General features: G+C 36.5%; 1 pseudogene; it reads left to right on the top strand.

Moving 5' to 3' along the window:
• The first annotated feature begins 17,820 nt into the window (after nt 1–17,820).
• On the top strand, nt 17,821–18,133 carry LOC121433873 (annotated as a pseudogene).
• The last annotated feature ends 685 nt before the right edge of the window (nt 18,134–18,818 follow it).

Genomic DNA, 18,818 nt, shown 5'->3' with positions numbered 1-18,818 from the left:
ACAGAAAGTAATCATAGGACATCAGAGGTCATCTAGAAAAGATAGAGAGATGCACTGGAAGTAGGAGGGAGGTATTTGGAGTGGCAAGGCATTTTTTATTGACAGAGCAGAAGGAAGTTCTCTTTGGGAGATGCCATCAGAGAAAGAAGGTTAGCTAGGTGCTTCTCAACCTCTGTGAGCTAGCATGATTGATTTTATTCCAGCTTTGAATATCAAGTTTTATTTATAAATAGGATGATAGAAATTTAGCTAAAGCTACTTTTAGTGGTAGCAGCAGAGCCAGTGCCTGCAGTAACAGAATTATTGCCAAGCTGTGGCCTGAGTGGCCAGGTCATTGCCAGAGAAGCAGTCTAGTAATTGTGGAGTCACAGCTGCTAGCTGAAATAGCAGTAGATTAAAAGGCAGTCATTATGACAGAGTTAAAACATTATTTGGCACCCAAAGTGAAGCACAAACACAGGGACAGAGAAGTCACACCAGCAGGCTTTGCTGCTGTTGCTGTCTGTGCCACTTTGTGTGAGTACTCACAACAGTTGTCTGTTGCTTGCTGGGACTTTGGAAAGCAGACTGATGCTTGGAAATTGTGGGAGGGGTTTGAGTTTGCCTGTCACTGATTCAAGCTCAGAAATCAGCATATTTTGTGAGCTACCTGGGAAGACCTTTAGGAGATAGAACATCACAATATAAAATTTTACGGTCCTGAACAGCACTACTATAGATGGTTTGAAAATGGAAATTTTAAATAAGGGATAAATGACTTGGCTGGAACTGACATAATGTCAATTGTATTTACTATCAGTTTGATAAGTAATATTTTATACTTAAAGAGTAGCTTGGTAACTGTGCCAAATAAGACAATTTGATTGATAAAATTAAAGCTTTAGAAAGACTTATTACTGATAAGATACTAGCCTTAAAAGGACTTACAATTGATAAGATACATGCTTTACAAAGAACTACTAATGAAACTAAGAAAAAAGTTCAGACATAGAAAGAGGGATTTAGAGCAGAACCTATTTCACCATTGCAATATGCAATTGAGGAACAGAAGCCTAAGGTTATTATAATACCAACCTTAATTTATCGAGCAACCAAATAAGAATAACTACCAGATGATAGGCACCCCCAAAGCTATGTAGAAGTTAATTGGAATTCTATAGAAATGTTAGATTTGAAGAGACTTAATGAAGTAGTCATTTTATATGGTATGTATTCACTCTTTGTGAAGCATATGTTAAATTCATGGGTAACTCAGAACAGGATTATTCCACAAGACTGGAAAGATTGAGTTACAGCGGTTTTGGAAGCTAGTGCTCAATTACAATGGAAAACATGGTGGAGAGAAGGAGCTGGTGTCCTAGAATAACAAGATATGACTAGAGATTATGAGATTTCTCAAGACCAGCTTCTTGGTGACGGTCATTATGCTGATTTGCTAAGACAGTCTATATAGTCATTTACTAAAATTATACAAGGCCCCAATGAAACCTTTGCTGATTTTTTTTTACAAAGATTGATTTCAGCAGCAAATAGGATGATATCAGGTCGAGAAGTTAGACAAATATTAATTGAATTTACAACTTTTGAAAATGCTAATTTAAAATGCAGAAGGGTAATTAGGCCTTTAAAGTCAAGAGCAGCACCCATTGATGAATGGATCTGAATAATGATAATATTGGACCTCTTATTGGAAAAAAAAAAGAGAAGTAATTTTGAAAAGTTTTAAGAAAAATCAGCAGATAAGATGTTTTAAGTGTGGTAAACAAGGTAATCAGGAAAGGAATTGTAGGCAAGGTGTTTATAGAAACAATTTTTTTTCTATAGATAATCCAAACAGAAGGCCCCAGCTTTTTGGAATATATAGAAAGTGTGGCAAAGACTGGCATTGGACTATTGAATGCAGATCAGCATGAGAAAGGCAAGGTATTCCTTTGTCATTGAGAAACACCTGACACTCTTACAGTCCCCAGTGTCCAATTTGGTTCAATCATTCCTTGTCAGCATTTGGGAAAACCATCCACAGAACAATTTAAAAAATTAATGCCTATTGTTAAAAACAGTACTTCTCTGGACAACAGAACAGCTTCAATAGATAAAGTTTTCAAGAGAGACCATACACTAAGTAACTTGGTAAACTTTTATAAGTGATCAAAGACCAAAGCTAAAATATATATAAATGACATTGAAAATGAGGGTTTGGTATACACAGGTGTATATGTAGCAATAATTTTACCAAAATCTTGACATACAGTTTGGCATCTTCAGGATGTAACTATTCAGCATCTAGTGATAGCAACTTTATTTCAGGTAAAACAAAGTGTAAGATGGGTTGAGTGTATAGGGCTAGAAGGATAGGCAGGAAAATTCAAACCATAAGTGGACAACATAGCCATAAATTTATGGGGATGTGATTTGTTGCAGCAATGAAAACACAGATTAATATTCATCAAATCTCAGAAAAAAATAAATTAACATATTCTTCTGAGAAAATTATTAAAAAGTTTTTATCAAGATCAGTCACTGACTGTTTAGTTTGTACAGAAGAAGGCACAACAGCTGCTGATCTTTCAAAAGTTCCAACAGCACTATCTTTAAAATGGTTAACTGACAAAACTGCATGGAAAAATAGCATTTGACTTTAGAAAAATTACAGGCAGTAGAGCAACAGGTACATGAGCATCTAAGTGCTTAACATATTGAAGATTCAACCAGTCCTTGGATTTCTCTTATATTTGTTATTAAAAAGAAATCTGGAAAATGGAGAATATTAACAGATTTAAGATCCATGAATAAGGCGATTCAGCAAATGGGCTCCTTACAGCCTGGAATTCTCTTACCTTCTTTATTACCTAAGGGATGGTCTATTATAGTGTTTGATTTAAAAGTCTCCTTTTTACTATACCTTTACAAGAACAGGATAGAGAAAAAGTAGGCTTCACGGTGCCTATTTATAATAATTCCCAGTCTCTTAAAAAGGTACCAATGGAAAATTTTTCCACAAGGAATGTTAAACATCCCTACCTTATGTCAATATTTTTACAACAGCTGTTAGAACTAAATTGTAAACAGTTTCCTCAATCTATAATTTACCATTATATGGATGATATTTTACTAACTGATTCACCCACAGATACTTTAGAAAAAAAGTTTGATAAAGTAAAAAGAATTTTGCCTTGTTGGGTTTTACAAATTGCTCCTGAAAAAATACAGAGAGGAGATTATATTCATTACTTAGGAAATAAAATAGGTTTATAAAAAGATTTAGCCACAGAAAGTATAAAAGGAGAAATTAATTACAAACTCTATGGCCCACACTTGGCTTAATAACTCAAGAATAAATTTATCTGAAACCTTACATGGTGATAAGGACTTAAATACTTCAACTATCAGTTCAGGCTGAGAGAGAATTGGCTTTGGTAGAAAACAAATTACAGGATGCATACTTGGATTACTTAGATCCAGAGCTTAATTGTATTCTAGTTATTTTACCTTCTACTTTACCATATAAACAGAGTAAAAAATTAAAAACCCATATTAGAAAAGTTTTCTGAATTGATTCTGGAAGGGAAATTGAGATCATCAATTAGCAGAAATTGACAGATCAGAAATTGTGGTACTTTTTATCAATGCTGAAATTGTCTCATTATGGACAAAAAAAAATGGACATAGACAAAGAGCTTGAAATAATTTCTCGGGAGAGAATAGCTTTAAATATACCCAAAGCAAGATACTCCAGTTTATAAAAGTATACAACTGGATTCTCCTTTATATAATAAATGGAATCCCAGTTTATGGAGCCCCTACAATCTACATTGATAAAAATACATCAAGAAAGGCAGGTTATAAGTCAGAAAAATTGTGTAGGTGCTCAAACCCTTACGACTCAGTTTGAAAATCAGAATTATATTCTACTTTCATTCTATTATTAGATTTTTCTGGACCCTCTTAATATAGTTACAAATATTCAATATGCAGCAAGTGTTGTTTTACATATTGAAACTATTCAACTTATTCCATATTTTTCAGAATTACCTTTCTATTTATTCAACTATAACAAGTAATCACAAATAGAAATCATACTTTGTATATAATACATTATATGATACTTATCAGACATTATTCATGTCTACCTTGCATTCTCATACAAGGTAATGACAAAATTAATTAGCTATTTGTAGGAAATGTGCTAGAAGTTAAGAATTTAATAAGAACACCAGGTTAGCTGCATAAGTTTGAAAAAAGATTTTCTATCACTTTGCAATAAGCCAAAGAAAGAGTAAGGAAACGGCTTCCTACTTTGTGTAAATAAACTACATTACCGGCAGGAAGTAACCCAAAAGGTATTCAAAAAAATTAATTTTAGCAAATGGATGTGTGTTGCAAGGGGAAGGCCTGCTTGTTCTCCCCGGAAAATAACCACACAGAAACTGTATTCATTAAATCACTGCTTGGCCCATTGTACTAAAAACGGCTGGCTGCATCCCGCCACCTGGATAGCTTTATACCCGAAATAATTACACGGAAACTGTATTCTTTTAAACACTGATTGGCCCATTAGTTCCAGCCTTTTATTGGCTAGCTCTTACATATTGATCTAACCCATTTCTAATAATCTGTGTAGCCCACGAGTTGGCTTACCAGGGAGGATCTTAACCTGCGTCTGTGTCCAGCGGGAGAATCATGGCAACTGCCTGACTCGGCTCCTTTCTCCCAGCATTCTGTTCTGTCTACTTTGCCTACATAATTTTCTGTCCTATCAGGCCAAGCAGTTTTCTTTATTAGTTAACCAATGAAAGCAAAAGATAAGATATAAGACCCACCTCCATCAGCCCATTAGCTCTAACATTTTATTGGCTAACTTTTATACCTTAATTCAACCCATTTCTAGTCATTTGTGTTTTGCCATGTGGCAGTGGCTTATGGGGTAAAATTCCCATCATCTGTCTCTGGTGGCTCCTTGGCATTCCTCTGACTCTGCCTTCTTTCTCCCAGCATGACATTTAGTTTTCCCCCACATACCTAAGGTCTGCCCTATCAACAGGCCAAGGCAGCTTCTTTATTCATCAATGGTATTCAAGCAGAGGGAAATACCACATTATCCCCCTTTTCTGTTTAAATGAAAAAGAAGGCTTTAGCTTTAACATAGTAACATTATCAAGCAAGAATTACAGTTACAATATTTATATCTACTTTATCTTTTATCATAACTAAGGAAATATTACTATCTATTCTTTAACTCCATCAAAGACTCCAGAAGGATATAATATTACCTAAATAAGAAGGAAGTGCATTGTAAGCAACTTTTAAGACTTTAGAATTAACAGAAACATCTCACTGCCTGGACAGTCACCCAAAGTTTTTCTGTATCATTGGGGCATCCATCTTCAGCCTACAGGCCCATCTTTTCAGGCAGACTTTTCCATGATGCAAGAATTTCAAAGACATATTTGCCTATATTGGCAGTTTGCCAGTTATTCTTCTGTATCCTGCAGACTGTCTAGCAGACTCTTTCATGAAGTAGGAACCCCAAAGAATCATCTCACCTTTAGGGAAGTTCATCAGTCATTTCTCTGTGGGTTCTGCATGCATGTCCAGTTTTTACAGCATACCATGAAGTAGTTCAGGTAAGAGCAGTTTTTTGCCCAAATTGCTAACAAACTTTCTAAGGAACCTCGTCGATGGCCATCTTCCTCTTGAAGTTGATTGGTGCTGTCAAGAGCAGATGTGTCTCACTGTCATGAAGTCCTAAGTTCTTAAACATTTTAAATGCTATATTCTGAATGTCTCTGAAAGATTTGAAGAATACTTATCTATTTGAAATGTATCTCTACACATCTAGAATTCTAATTAACATGACTACAAGCTCGACTATTATAGATGATTATCTATTAACCTATATTTTAAATTATACATTACATTTTTAAATGTACAACACAAACACAATGCTTAATCAAGATCAGATATATATAATAAAATTGACCTTAAATTTGTATCAGTAAACCAAGATCCATACCAATGAAAATTATTCATATATATATATATATATATATATATCCCCTGTTAATGTAAACAAACATTTATAGGCAATATTTGGAAATATGGGCACAAATTTGTTCATACTACTTTCTGCTGTTTGGGGGCACTGCTAATCAGGTCTTTCATGGTATATCTAAGTCAGAAGTTGGGTGAAGTAATATTTTGAAGGTGTTCACAGCAACCTTTCAAGGGGTATGGTCTACAAACCATATTGGTATAGAAGCAATCCACAGGTTCTCATCTTCTGTGAAAACAAAAGAACTTATCCTTAGACCGGAATTCTAAAGTCATGATAACTTTATAATATACATGCTGGTTTAGTTTAGCAGCCCATACAATGAAATGCCTCTCTTTACTTAGCTCCTTCCCAGTCAAAAAATTTGAAGAAAACACAATAATATACATAATCCAGACTCTCTGTGAATTTTCCATTTTTACGTGGCTTATTTTTCTTTACTCCCTTTATTCTATGATTATCTGTACTCTGTCTCTTTAAAGACTTTACCTTTTTTTTTAAAGCAGTACTTTTTGACTCTTGGTACTCTTTTTCTTCTCTCTTCCAAGTCTATGTACATTTATCCAACACTGTGACCCATTTAGATATCTTTTATGTCTGAATCTGTCCCATTATGAATCTGTAATTCTTTAATGTCCAAGAGCACTTTTTAAAATGCTAAGTGCAGGAGCAGAAGGAGAGAGAGCAAGAGCAAGGAACTCAGGACTGCGAGGACACCCACACACTGAGACAATGGAGATGTTCTATTGGGAACTCACCAAGGCCAGCTGGCCTGGATCTGAAAAAGCCTGGGATAAAACCAGACTCACTGAACATAGCTGACAATGAGAACTACTGAGAACTCAAGAACAATGGCAATGGGTTTTTGATCCTACTGCATGTACTGGCTTTGTGGGAGCCTAGGCAGTTTGGATGCTCACCTTACTAGAACTGGATGGAGGTGGTGGTCCTTGGACTTCCCACAAGGCAGGCAAACCTGATTGCTCTTTGGGCTGACGAGGGAGGGGGACTTGATTGGGGGAGGGGGAGGGAAATGGGAGGCGGTGGTGGGGAAGAGACAGAAATCTTTAATAAATAAATAAATTAAAAAAAAAACAACTTCAGCTGCACCATTGTTGGGGGTAATATGGTACTTTCTGCTTGTCTGCCCAGTTTAAAACTTAAGCTGTGCTAGTACTATAATATATACAGTACTTTCTGCTTGCTCTGCACAATCCAGCATGTCAGAGCTGTTTTGGCCTCTGAGCTGTACACACAGCCCCACTTCCATACACATAGCCAGTTCAAGTTGCTATCAAGAAGATGCAGTCTGCTCACAAATGCCATTCAAATACTCTGACTCCTGAAAGAGTCAGAGGTCACGCTGGCAGCACAGCCCAGAAAACCAGCATTTTAAAATGACTGTGACTTTTTTTCCTGCTATGGCTGAATCAGGAAAATCTTTTAAAGGATCTGTGGCATACCACCAGCAAACAGCAAGAAGCTGAGTTAAACTCTGTTTTTTTGTGTCTAGAATTTCTTTTCACACTTTCTCAGTTTTCACATGGATGTAGTTGACCACGTGGGCACGAACTGTAGCAAGGAGGAAGCCTGCTTGTTCTTGATGGCTGCCTAGCTATCTTAGCTCTGAAATAACCACATAGAAATTTTATTCATTAAATCACTGCTTGGCCCACTAGCTCTAGCATTTTATTAGAAATACATATAATATAGCAAAATTGAACTTACATTTGTATGAATAAACCAAGATCCATACCAATGCAAATTATTCTTATCTATATCAGATGTGTTTCATTTTATGGAGTTTGCAAAAATTAAAATATATGCACCATGCAATAGATTCAAGATTTTAATGTGAAACTGCCTTATGTTCCAAAAAGTTTGACTCTGCAATAACACATTTATTAAAACTCATGATCATTATGGATAACTGTACAAATTATGTCTGTCAATGCTTCAGCATATGAATCTAGTAAATTAAAATGGGTTTTCTGCATAATACAACATAAAGCATTTATAGGTTTTTCACCAATCCAACTAGACGAGCAATTATAGAAAGATCTAATCACACTTTAAAAAAATATGCTTAATAAACAGAAAGGGGTAACCAAGACTCCAAGAATACACAGTTTATTGAGTTTAAATATTTTTAAATATTGCTGAAAAAAAGAACAGCAGTTGTGGAGAGACACAAAATAATAGAAAAAATGCTAAATAAATTAGCCTATATATGCTAAATAATTTTTGGCATCAGAATGCAAACCAGGATATGTGTTATTCTGGGGAAGGGGTTTTGTTTTTGTTTCCACAGGAGAAGAAAACCTATGGATACCATCAAATTAATAAAGATTATATTCAAACAGTAGATGCTTCTTGATTAGGAGAGGCAGTAGTTCTTCAAACAGCTTGGTTATTCAATTCAAATTAACTTATGAGACTAAGAAATGCCATTCATATAATCAGGTAAGGAATAAACATTCTTTATTATTAAAAGATAATGCTTTTCTGTTGTCAAAAAGTATGTCTTAGAAAGATAAAATTTCATAAATCTTCCTAAATATTTCTTTCCACTGCTCTCTACATACATAAAGGCAAATTATCTTCCTGAGGTCAAAATTTAAATAAAAATTAGAACTGGCTTTGGACTTGGGCTATGGCTCTCTATTTCTCTGAATCTAAGCATACCTGTTAAAGGAAAATCCAAAATCCCTGTCTCATGTCAGATGATCCCATTAGTTTAGGACAGAAGAAAACCAAAATAAAGGGACTATTATATTGTCACTAATATCACAATGCTTTGGTTTTATTTTAGCTTTTCTTTTCTTAAAGTGTAAATATCTCTAAATTTAGGATATATATATATATATATATATATATATATATATATATATATATATATGCTTGCTCTTAGCAGTGTCAATTTACTTCAAAAAAGGATGGGCATCAAAGAACCCCCATATGGAGTTTGTTTTTGTTGTGACAAAGTTAGCCCCTGGAAAGAACCAGTCTTTGCCTTGACAACTGATAGTATAAATGTCCAAATTGAATGAAAAGCACGCAAAATGATGACTGCCAAATCCTTTCCAAGACAAGGTAGGACAGTCCTTCAAAATTCCTACTTCAAAGAAATGTCTGTCAGATATTCCAGGTCTGTAGGCTGAAGACTGATGCTCAAATGTTGCAGATGAACTTTGGTTGACTGTCTCACCTGCCAGCTACTTCTGTCATTTCTATTGTTTTGGAAGATGCTCGCCACACTTACTATTTACTCTGGTAATATTATATCCTTCTCAGGTCTCCGATGGAATTGAAGATTAGTTAATTCTAGCTACAATCTTCCTTGCTACCAAATTCAGAAGAGAATCCCACAAAAGAGCTATAAAGTATATAAGGTTGAGAGACATAAAGGCATAAATTGTTTTTCTAATTTTTTTTTCAGGCCTAAGAAGATAGTTTTGGGTTAGTAATACAAGTTAGAATAGAAAGTAAATTATGTATGAAAGTTTAGGCTTTTCAAAATAGAATAGATAATAGATTAGTTTCTGTGAATTTGCCAAAACATGTGAACTAAACATTGTGAATGTAATTCTAACTTGATAATTGTTCTTATTGTATAGAGTTTTACTGTGTTAGAGTTGAAATCTTGCCTTTTTATTGATATGATACCTGATACTTGGTCTTATTGTATAGAGTTTTATTGTATAGGAGTAAAATCCTTTTCTTTCTATTTACAAAAAAAGGGAGAAATGTTGGGGGATATTTGATCACACTGTGAACCCTGAGTTTACATTTACATTAATTAAATAAAATTAACCTTGGGTAAGGAGATTTAGTTAGCCACTAGTTAACAGAAACTAATCATAGAGCATAAGAGGGCATCTGCAAGAGATAGAGAGATGTGCCAGAAGTAGTAGTAGAGAAAGATTTTGAATGATGAGGCTCTTTTAGATTGGTCAAACTTAAGGATGCTCTCTTTGGGAGATGCCAGTAAGGAGAGAAGGTTAGTTAGGTGCTACTCAGTCTCTGTGAGCTAGTAGGTTTTCACTCCAGCCTTTGATCCCTGAGTTTTATTTATACATAGAATGATAAAGATTATTTTAAAGCTATCTATCAGTGGCAGAGCCATTGTCTGCAGGAGCAGAATTCCTGCTAGGCTGTGTCCTGAGTGGTGGGACACTGTCAGAGCCACAATTGCTGGCTGAAATAGTGATAGAGTAAGATGCAGTCACTATGTTAAAGCAACAACTTTCTGGATCTATTGAGATAACCACATGATTCCTGTTATTAACTCTATTTATGTATTGTATTCCATTCATTCATTTGTTTATTCAACCATTATTGCTGCCCCAAAAGGAAGCTAATAATGGTAGGTGATAAATTGATGTATAATTTAATTCAAGTTTTAAGTATTTTACTGACAATTGCTACTTGTATGTTTATCAGAGAAATTGCTTTGTAGTTTTATTTTCTTGTGTCTGCTTGTGGGATAGTTGGAATGAAAATTTTTCCCAGGGGCTCATATATTTGATTTCTTATTTCCCAGTTGGTAACACTATTTGGAAAGTTTTTTTACAAATTTTAGGACATGGAGTCTTATGCATGAATGTATATTATTGGTGTGTTTTTTCTTTTCTTTTTTTCTTTTTATCCAAGAATAATAGAACAACTGCAATGTTTTTATTCAGCTATTTATTAAGAAGAATGTTGTCTCACAAAGTTTTTACAGATATTATTTGATACTGTATAGATTCATTCTTTATATGACTAGAACCTTGACTAACAAGAGTTTGATAGTAGCATTTTGAAAAAGTAGCATACACAATTGATGAAAAAGCTGATAAATTTCTTTTATTTTTTTAAAAACAAAAACAAACTATCCTCTTTCATTTTACATATGGGTCCCAATTTCCACTCTTTCTCCTCCCATTCCTGCCACCTTCTCCTCCATTTCATCTCCCCATCCACTCTTCAGAGAGCATAAGGCACATCACTTTGAGGAAGGACCAAGCCCAGCCCTACTAAATCTAGGCTGAGTAAGGTATCCATCCAATGGGAATGGGTTCCAAAAAGCCAAAATAAGCAGTAGGGCTAAATCATGGTCCCACTGCCATCGTCCTCAGAGTCTGCCCAAGCCATACAAATGTCACCCATATTCAGAGGGACTAGTTTGGTCCTGTAGTAGATCCTTCCATATCTGGCTGGAGTTGGTGGGCTCCCATTAGCTCAGGTAAGCTATTTTAGTGTATATCCCCATCGTGGTCTTGACCTCTTTGCTCATAGTCTCACTCTTCCCACACTTGGAATGGACTATGGGAGCTCTGCCCAGTGCTCTGCTGGGACTCTCTACCTCTGCTTCCATCAGTTTCTGGATGAAGGTTCTATGGTGACATTTAAGATAGTCATCAATCTGACTACAAGACAAGGCTAGTTCGTACACGCTCTTTTCTATTGCTGAGTGACTTAGTTGGGGTCACCCTTGTGGATTCCTGGAATTTACTTTAGTGCCAGGTTTTTTGATAGGCCCACATGGCTCCCTCAGTCAAGAAATATCTTTCCTTTCTCTCCATCTCTGTTCTTCCTTCATCCTAACTGTCTCATTTCTTCAAGTTCTCCTCCCCTCCCTTTCCCCCTCCTCCCCTTCTACCCACCTTTCTCCCCCCATACCCATGCTCCCAATTTTCTCAGGGAATCTTGTCTATTTCTCCTTCCCAGGGGGATCTATATATGAATCTCTTAGGGTTCTCCTTGTCACTTAACTTCTCTGGGTTCATGTACTATAGGCTCATTATTCTTTGCTTTACAGCTAGTATCCACTTATGAGTTGGTACATACCATGCTCATCTTTCTGGGTCTGGGTAACCTCACTCACAATGTTTTTTTTCTAGTTCCATCCATTTGCAAATTTCAAGATGTCATTTTTTTTTTTTTTACCACTGAGTAGTACTCCATTGTGTAAACATACCACGTTTTCTTTCTTGGTTTCAATTTCATTTGATTCCTGATATTTATATGTGTGGTTGTGATGTGATTCTAGCTTGTTGCTTCTCTCATTCCTCCCCTGTGACTTTGGACCTCTAGCTCTCTGGCATACTCAGACAAAATAAGTTATTTTTAAGTTTCCTTTGGTCATGCTATTTGGGGCTGGTGGTCCAAAAATGTTTGGTACAGTGACACTATTAGGAGGTGTGACTTGGTTGGAGTAGGTGTAGCCTTATTTGAGAAGGTAAGTCACTGAGGAGATACACTTTGAGGTCTCCTATGCTCAAGTTACTTCCAGTGAGACAGACTACTTCTTGAAGTCTTTTCATGATATAGGACTCTCAGTTTAAGACCATGCCAGCCTGCTTGTTTCCTTGCTTTCCACCATTGTCATCATGGTGAAATAATAGGGATGGATGAAGGAGAAGAAATCCAGCTCAAAGTTACAGAAAATATATTCAACAAAGTCATAGAAAAAAACTTTCCAAACCTAAAGAACGATATGCATATGATGGTACAAGAAACTCACAGAATACCAAATAGACTGAACCAAAAAAGAAGCCCCTTGCCATAAAATAATCAAAACATTAAACATCCAGAATATTAAGAGTTACAAAGGAAAAAGGCCAAGTAACATAAAGGCAGACCTATCAGAATTACACCCAAATTCTCAATGGAAACCCTGAAACCCAGAAGGTCTTAAGCATATGTGCAGCAGGCACTAAGAGACCATGGATGCAAGCCCAGACTACTATACCCAGCAGTTACCCTCAATGGGGAAAACAAGATATTCCATGACAAAGCCAGATTTAAACAATACCTGTACACAAACGAAGTCTTAAAGAAAGTACAAGAGTAAAACTCCAAACCAAAGAAGTATCTGTACCCACAAAAACACAGGAAACAGATAACCTCATACGAGCAAACTCAAAAGAAGGGAAATACACAAACAGAACCACTGAAAAATAATAGGAATTAACAATCACTCATTGTTAATATCTCCTAATATCAATAGACTCAACTCACCTATAAAGCCTTCAAAGAATTCAATGAAAATGAAGGCACAACATACCCAGATCTATGGGAAACTATGAAAGCAGGGCTAAGAAGAAAATTTGTAAAAGTAAGTGCCTGGAAAGAGAATGTGGGAAAATCTCACACTAGCAACTTACTAGCACGTCAGAAAGTTCTAGAACAAAAAGAAGCAAACTTACTTAGGAGGAGTAGCTGTAAGAAAATAATAAAATTGATGGTTAAAATTAATAAAATAGAAACAAAATAATACAAAGAATCAATGAAACAAATAGCTGGTTCTTTGAGAAAATAAACAAGATAAGACAAGCCCCTTTCCAACGTAATCAAAAAGCAGACAGACAGTATCCAAATGATCAAAATCAGAAATGAAAAGGAGGACATAAAAATGCACACTGGGGAAATCCAGGGAATCATTAGGTCATATTCCAAAAACCTGTACTGCACAAAATTGGAAAATGTAAAAGAAATCCACAATTATCTGATAGGTACCACATATCAAGATTAAATTAAGATAAAATGAAAACATTATATAGACCTATAACCTGCAAAAAATAAAAGCAGTCATCAAAAGCCTCCAAACCCCCAAAAGCACAAGGCCTGATGGTTTCAATGCAGAATTCTACCATAACTTCCAAGAAGAGCTAGAGCCTATTCTCTTAAAACTGTTTCACATAATAGAAACAGAAGGAACACTGCCAAACTCTTCTTTTAAGGCTACAGTTACCCTAATACCAAAATCACAAAAACAGTCAAACAAGAAAGAATATTACAGACCAATCTCCCTCATGAATATTGAGGCAAAATATTAAATAAACTACTGACAAACCAAATACAAGAACACATCACAAAAATCATCAGACATGATCAAGTTGGCTTCAATCCAGAGATGTAAAGACAGTTCAACATATGAAAATCTGTCAATGAAATCCATCATATAAATAAACTGAAAGAAAAGAAAACCATACAGTCATCTCATTAGATGCTTAAAAAACTTTGAAGAAAATCAACCACCCCTTCATGATAAAGGTCTTAGAGAGATCAGGGATATAAGGAACATATCTAAATACAAAAAAGCAGTATACCACAAGCCAACAGCCAACATCAAATTAAATGGAGACGAGCTCAAAGCAATTCCATTAAAATGAGAAACAAGACAAGGTTGTCAATTATCTATTCAACATAGTACTCAAAGTTCTAGATAGACCAATAAGACAACAAAAAGAGAAAGGGGGATACAAATTGAAAAGGAAGAACTCAAACTTTTATTATTTGTAGATGATGTAAGAGTATGCATAAGTGACCCCAAAAATTTTACTAGGGAACTCCTATAGTTGATAAACATGATCTGTAATCTGGCAGAATATAAGAACAACTCAAAAAATCATTATTTCTCTTACATACAAATGATAAGGAAACTGAAAAATGAAATCAGAGAAACATCACCATTTGCAATAACCACAAATAACATAAAATATCTTGAAGTACATACCATATTCATATTTTTGGGTCTGGATTATCTCAACCAAGATAGTGTTTTATATTTCCTTTGAATTGCCTGCAAAATTCAAGATGTCATTGTTTTTTACAGCTGAGTAGTACTCTAATGTGTGTATATTCCACACTTTCTTTATCCATTCTTCCATTGAGGGGCATCTAGGTTGTTTACAGGCTATTACAAAAAAAATGCTGCTATGAGCATAGTTGAACAAATACTTTTGTAGTATGATTGGGCATCTTTTGGGTATATTCCCAAGAGTGATATTGCTGGACCCTGAGGTGGATTAATTCCCAATTTCCTTAGAAACCACCACACTGATTTCCAAAGTGGTTGTACAAGTTTGCATTCACACCAGCAATGGATGAGTGTTCCCTGTACTCCACATCCTCTCCAGCATAGGCTATCATTGGTGTTTTTGATTTTAGACATTCTGACAGGTGTAAGATGGTATCTCAAAGTTCTTTTGATTTGCATTTCCTCGATTGCTAAGGAAGTTGAACATGACCTTAAGTGTCTTTTGGCCATTTGAACTTCTTCTGTTGAAAATTCTCTGATCAGTTCTGTACCCCATTTTTTAATTGGGTTAATTAGAATTTTAATGTCTAGTTTCTTGAGTTATTTATATATTTTGGAAATCAGACCATTGTTTGATGCAGGATTGGTAAAGATCTCACTCATTAGTGGACTCTAGCCTTAAACAAAGGACATTGAGCCTATAGTTCACAAGCCTAGATAAGCGAATTAACAAAGTGAACCCAAAGAAAACATATATTGATCCTACTGGAAATTGGAAGCAAACAAGATTTCTGGACAAAAGTTGGAAGCATGGGAGTTGGGGTAGGGGTGGGAGTGGATGGGGGAAGGGGACAGGGGGAGTGAGAAGGGAGAAGGGAAAGACTGGGGAGAGCTTGTGGGAATGGGACTGTGGAGATAGAGGAGGAGTGGATATAGGAGCAGGGAAGAAGATATCTACATTAAGGGACCCATTTTAAGGTTGGCAAGAGACTTGGCTCCAGAGGGGATCCCAGGTGTCCACAGGAATGTCCCCAGCTAGGTTCTTGGGCAGCAGTGGAGAGGATGCTTGAACTGGCCTTGCCCCACTATCACACTGATGATTATCTCGAATATCACCATAGAATCTTCATCCAGTGATGGATGGAGATAGAGACAGAGACCCTCATCAGAACAATTGACTGAGTTCCCAAAGTCCAGTTGAAGAGCAGAAGGAGGGAGAAGATGAGCAAGGAAGTCAGGACCGTGAGGGGTTGGTCCACCCACTGAGACAGTGTGCCTGTTCTAATGGGAGCTCACCAAATTTAGCTGGACCAGGACTGAATGAGCTTGTGATCAAACCAGACTCTCTGAATGTGGCTGCCAATGGGGGCAGACTGAGGAGCCATCAATAATGGCACTGGGACCTGTTTCTACTGCATGTACTGGCTTTTTGGGACCCTGTTCTATTTTGAGCTATATCTTTCTAGGCCTGAATGGAGGGAGGAGGGCCTTGAATTTCCCACAGGGCAGGGTACCCTGCCCTCTCTTAAGGAGGAAGGGGGAGAGAGAAAGGGGAAAGGGGCTGGACGGGGAATGGGAGGAGGGGAGGAAGTGTAAATTTTTGAATGGAAAAATAAAAAAAGATAGGAGATTTGACTTACAAAAAATATCTTGAGGTAACACTAACCAGAGAAGTGACAGACCCATTTAAGCAGAAGTTTAAGTCTTTGAAGGAAGAAATTGAAGAAGATATCAGAAAAAGGGAATATATGTCATGCTCTTTGAAAGGTAGGATCAACATAATAAAAATGACAATCGTACCAAAAGCAATCTATAGATTCAATGAAATCCCAATCAGAATCCCAAAACAATTATTTACAAACCTCAAAAGATCCATACTCAACTTCATATGGAAAAGGAAAAACCCCAGGAGAGCCAAAACAATCCTATACAATAAAGAAACTTCTGGAGGCATCACCATCCCTTACATCAAGCTCTATTACAGAGCTACAGTAATATAAATAATTTGGAATTGGCATTAAAAATAGACAGGCTGTATAGTGGAATCAAATCAATGACCTGTATATTAATCTATACACATATGAACACCTGATTTTTGAAAAAGCAACTAAAATTGTCCAATAGGAAAAAAAAGCATCTTCAACAAATGGTGCTGTCATAACTCAACGTCATCATGTGAATGAATGCAAATAGATCCATATCTATCCCTATGCACAAACTCAAGTCTAAATGTAATAAATACTTCAATATAAATCAGGCCACACTGAGCCTGATAGAAGAGAAAGTTGGAAGGAGCTTTCAATGCATAGGAACAGGAGATCACTTCCTAAATATAAAACTAGTATCACAAATACTTGAGCAACAGTAAATAAACTGAGACCTCCTGTAAATGAGAAAATTAGAGGACACAGGTCAATAAGACAAAAAGGTAGTAGCCTACTGAATGGGAAAAGATCTCCATCAACCCCAGATCAGACAGAGGATTGATCTTCAAAATATAGAAAGAACTCAAGAAATTAGACATCAGCGGGCAATGGTGGCGCGCGCCTTTAATCCCAGCATTCGGGAGGCAGAGGCAGGCGGATCTCTGTGAGTTCGAGACCAGCCTGGTCTACAGAGCTAGTTCCAGGACAGGCTCCAAAGCCACAGAGAAACCCTGTCTCGAAAAACCAAAAAAAAAAAAATTAGACATCAAAATACCAAATTATCCAATTAAAACTGGGGTACATATCTGAACAGAGAATTTTCAACAGAAGAATCTCAAATGACTGAAAGATACTTTAAGAAATATTCAGCATTCTTAGCCATCAGGAAAATTCAAATCAAACCAACCCTGAGATACCATCTTACACCAGTCAGAATGGCTAAGATCAAGAACATCAGTGCTAACTTGTGCTGGAGAGGACATGGAGTAAGGAAAACACTCCTCAATTGCTGGTGGAAATGGAAACTTTTACAACCACTTTGTCAATCACTATCACAGTTTCTCAGAAATTGGGAATCAACGTACCTTAGGACCTAGCAATATCACACTTGGGTGTACATCCAAAGGATGCTCAATCATACTAGAAGGACATTTGTTCAACTATGTTCAAGCAGCTTTACTAGTTATAACCAGAACCTGGAAACAACCTTGACACTCAGCCAAAGAATGGATAAAGAAAATGTGGGAGAGAATGGGACGTCCGTCTTCGGGTCGCAGCATCATTGGTGGTGCTGATCACCCGGGGGCGAATTAAAAATGGGTGACGTTGAGAAAGGCAAGAAGATTTTTGTTCAGAAGTGTGCCCAGTGCCACACTGTGGAAAATGGAGGCAAGCATAAGACTGGACCAAACCTCCACGGTCTGTTTGGGAGGAAGACGGGTCATGCGGCTGGATTCTAAACACAGATGCCAACAAGAACAAAGGCATCACCTGGGGAGAAGACACCCTGATGGAGTATTTGGAGAATCCCCAAAAGTACATCCCTGGAACAAAAATGTTCTTCGCTGGAATTAAGAAGGAGAGATGGCGGACCTAATAGCTTATCTTAAAAAGGCTACTAAGGAATAATTTCACTGCCTTATTTATTACAAAACTCGTCTCATGACTTTTAATGTGTACCGTAATTTAATTCATACCCCAAAATTCAGATCATGAACAGCTAACAGTGTTTTGTTGGACAGTCCTGATTAAGGAAAACTGACTTGTAGAAAAGTGGATATGATCTTTATGAAAAGTAATGCTTCCAGTTGCATAAAAAAAAAAGAAAAGAAAAGAAAATGTGGTACATTTGCACAGTGGAATACTATTCAGCAATAAAAAAAAATCAATGACATCTTGAAAATTGCATGTAAATAAACTAAAAAAACTTTTCAAGGTTTAATTTTTATTCCATTTTTCTTTATTTTATTTTAAAAGAGAAATAAAAACCCCAATTTGTTGTATAATAAGCGGCAGGCCGCTTCCGACCACCCGACTAGCTTATACCCATTCTGTAACACTAATGGGGCCTGCTTCTTGTTGGGGTTTTTGTCCCTCCCAGTACCTCACAACTGTTTAGCCCAAAGAAAATCACACATAGGTCTCCATAAATTATAAGCTGATTGGCCCATTAGCTCTAACCTTTCACTGGCTAACTCTCACATCTTGATTAACACATTATTCTGATCTATGTTAGCCATGTGGCTCAGTACCTTTTTTAGTGGGGCAGATCACATCCTTCTGCTTAGGTGATCTGGGTAGGAGTGGGAGGAAT

Source organism: Microtus oregoni, unplaced genomic scaffold, assembly GCF_018167655.1.
Source record: "Microtus oregoni isolate MIOR12 unplaced genomic scaffold, Mior012 000041F_ref0000270, whole genome shotgun sequence".
Classification (NCBI taxonomy): domain Eukaryota; kingdom Metazoa; phylum Chordata; class Mammalia; order Rodentia; family Cricetidae; genus Microtus; species Microtus oregoni.
This window is presented reverse-complemented; position numbering and strand designations above follow the sequence as displayed.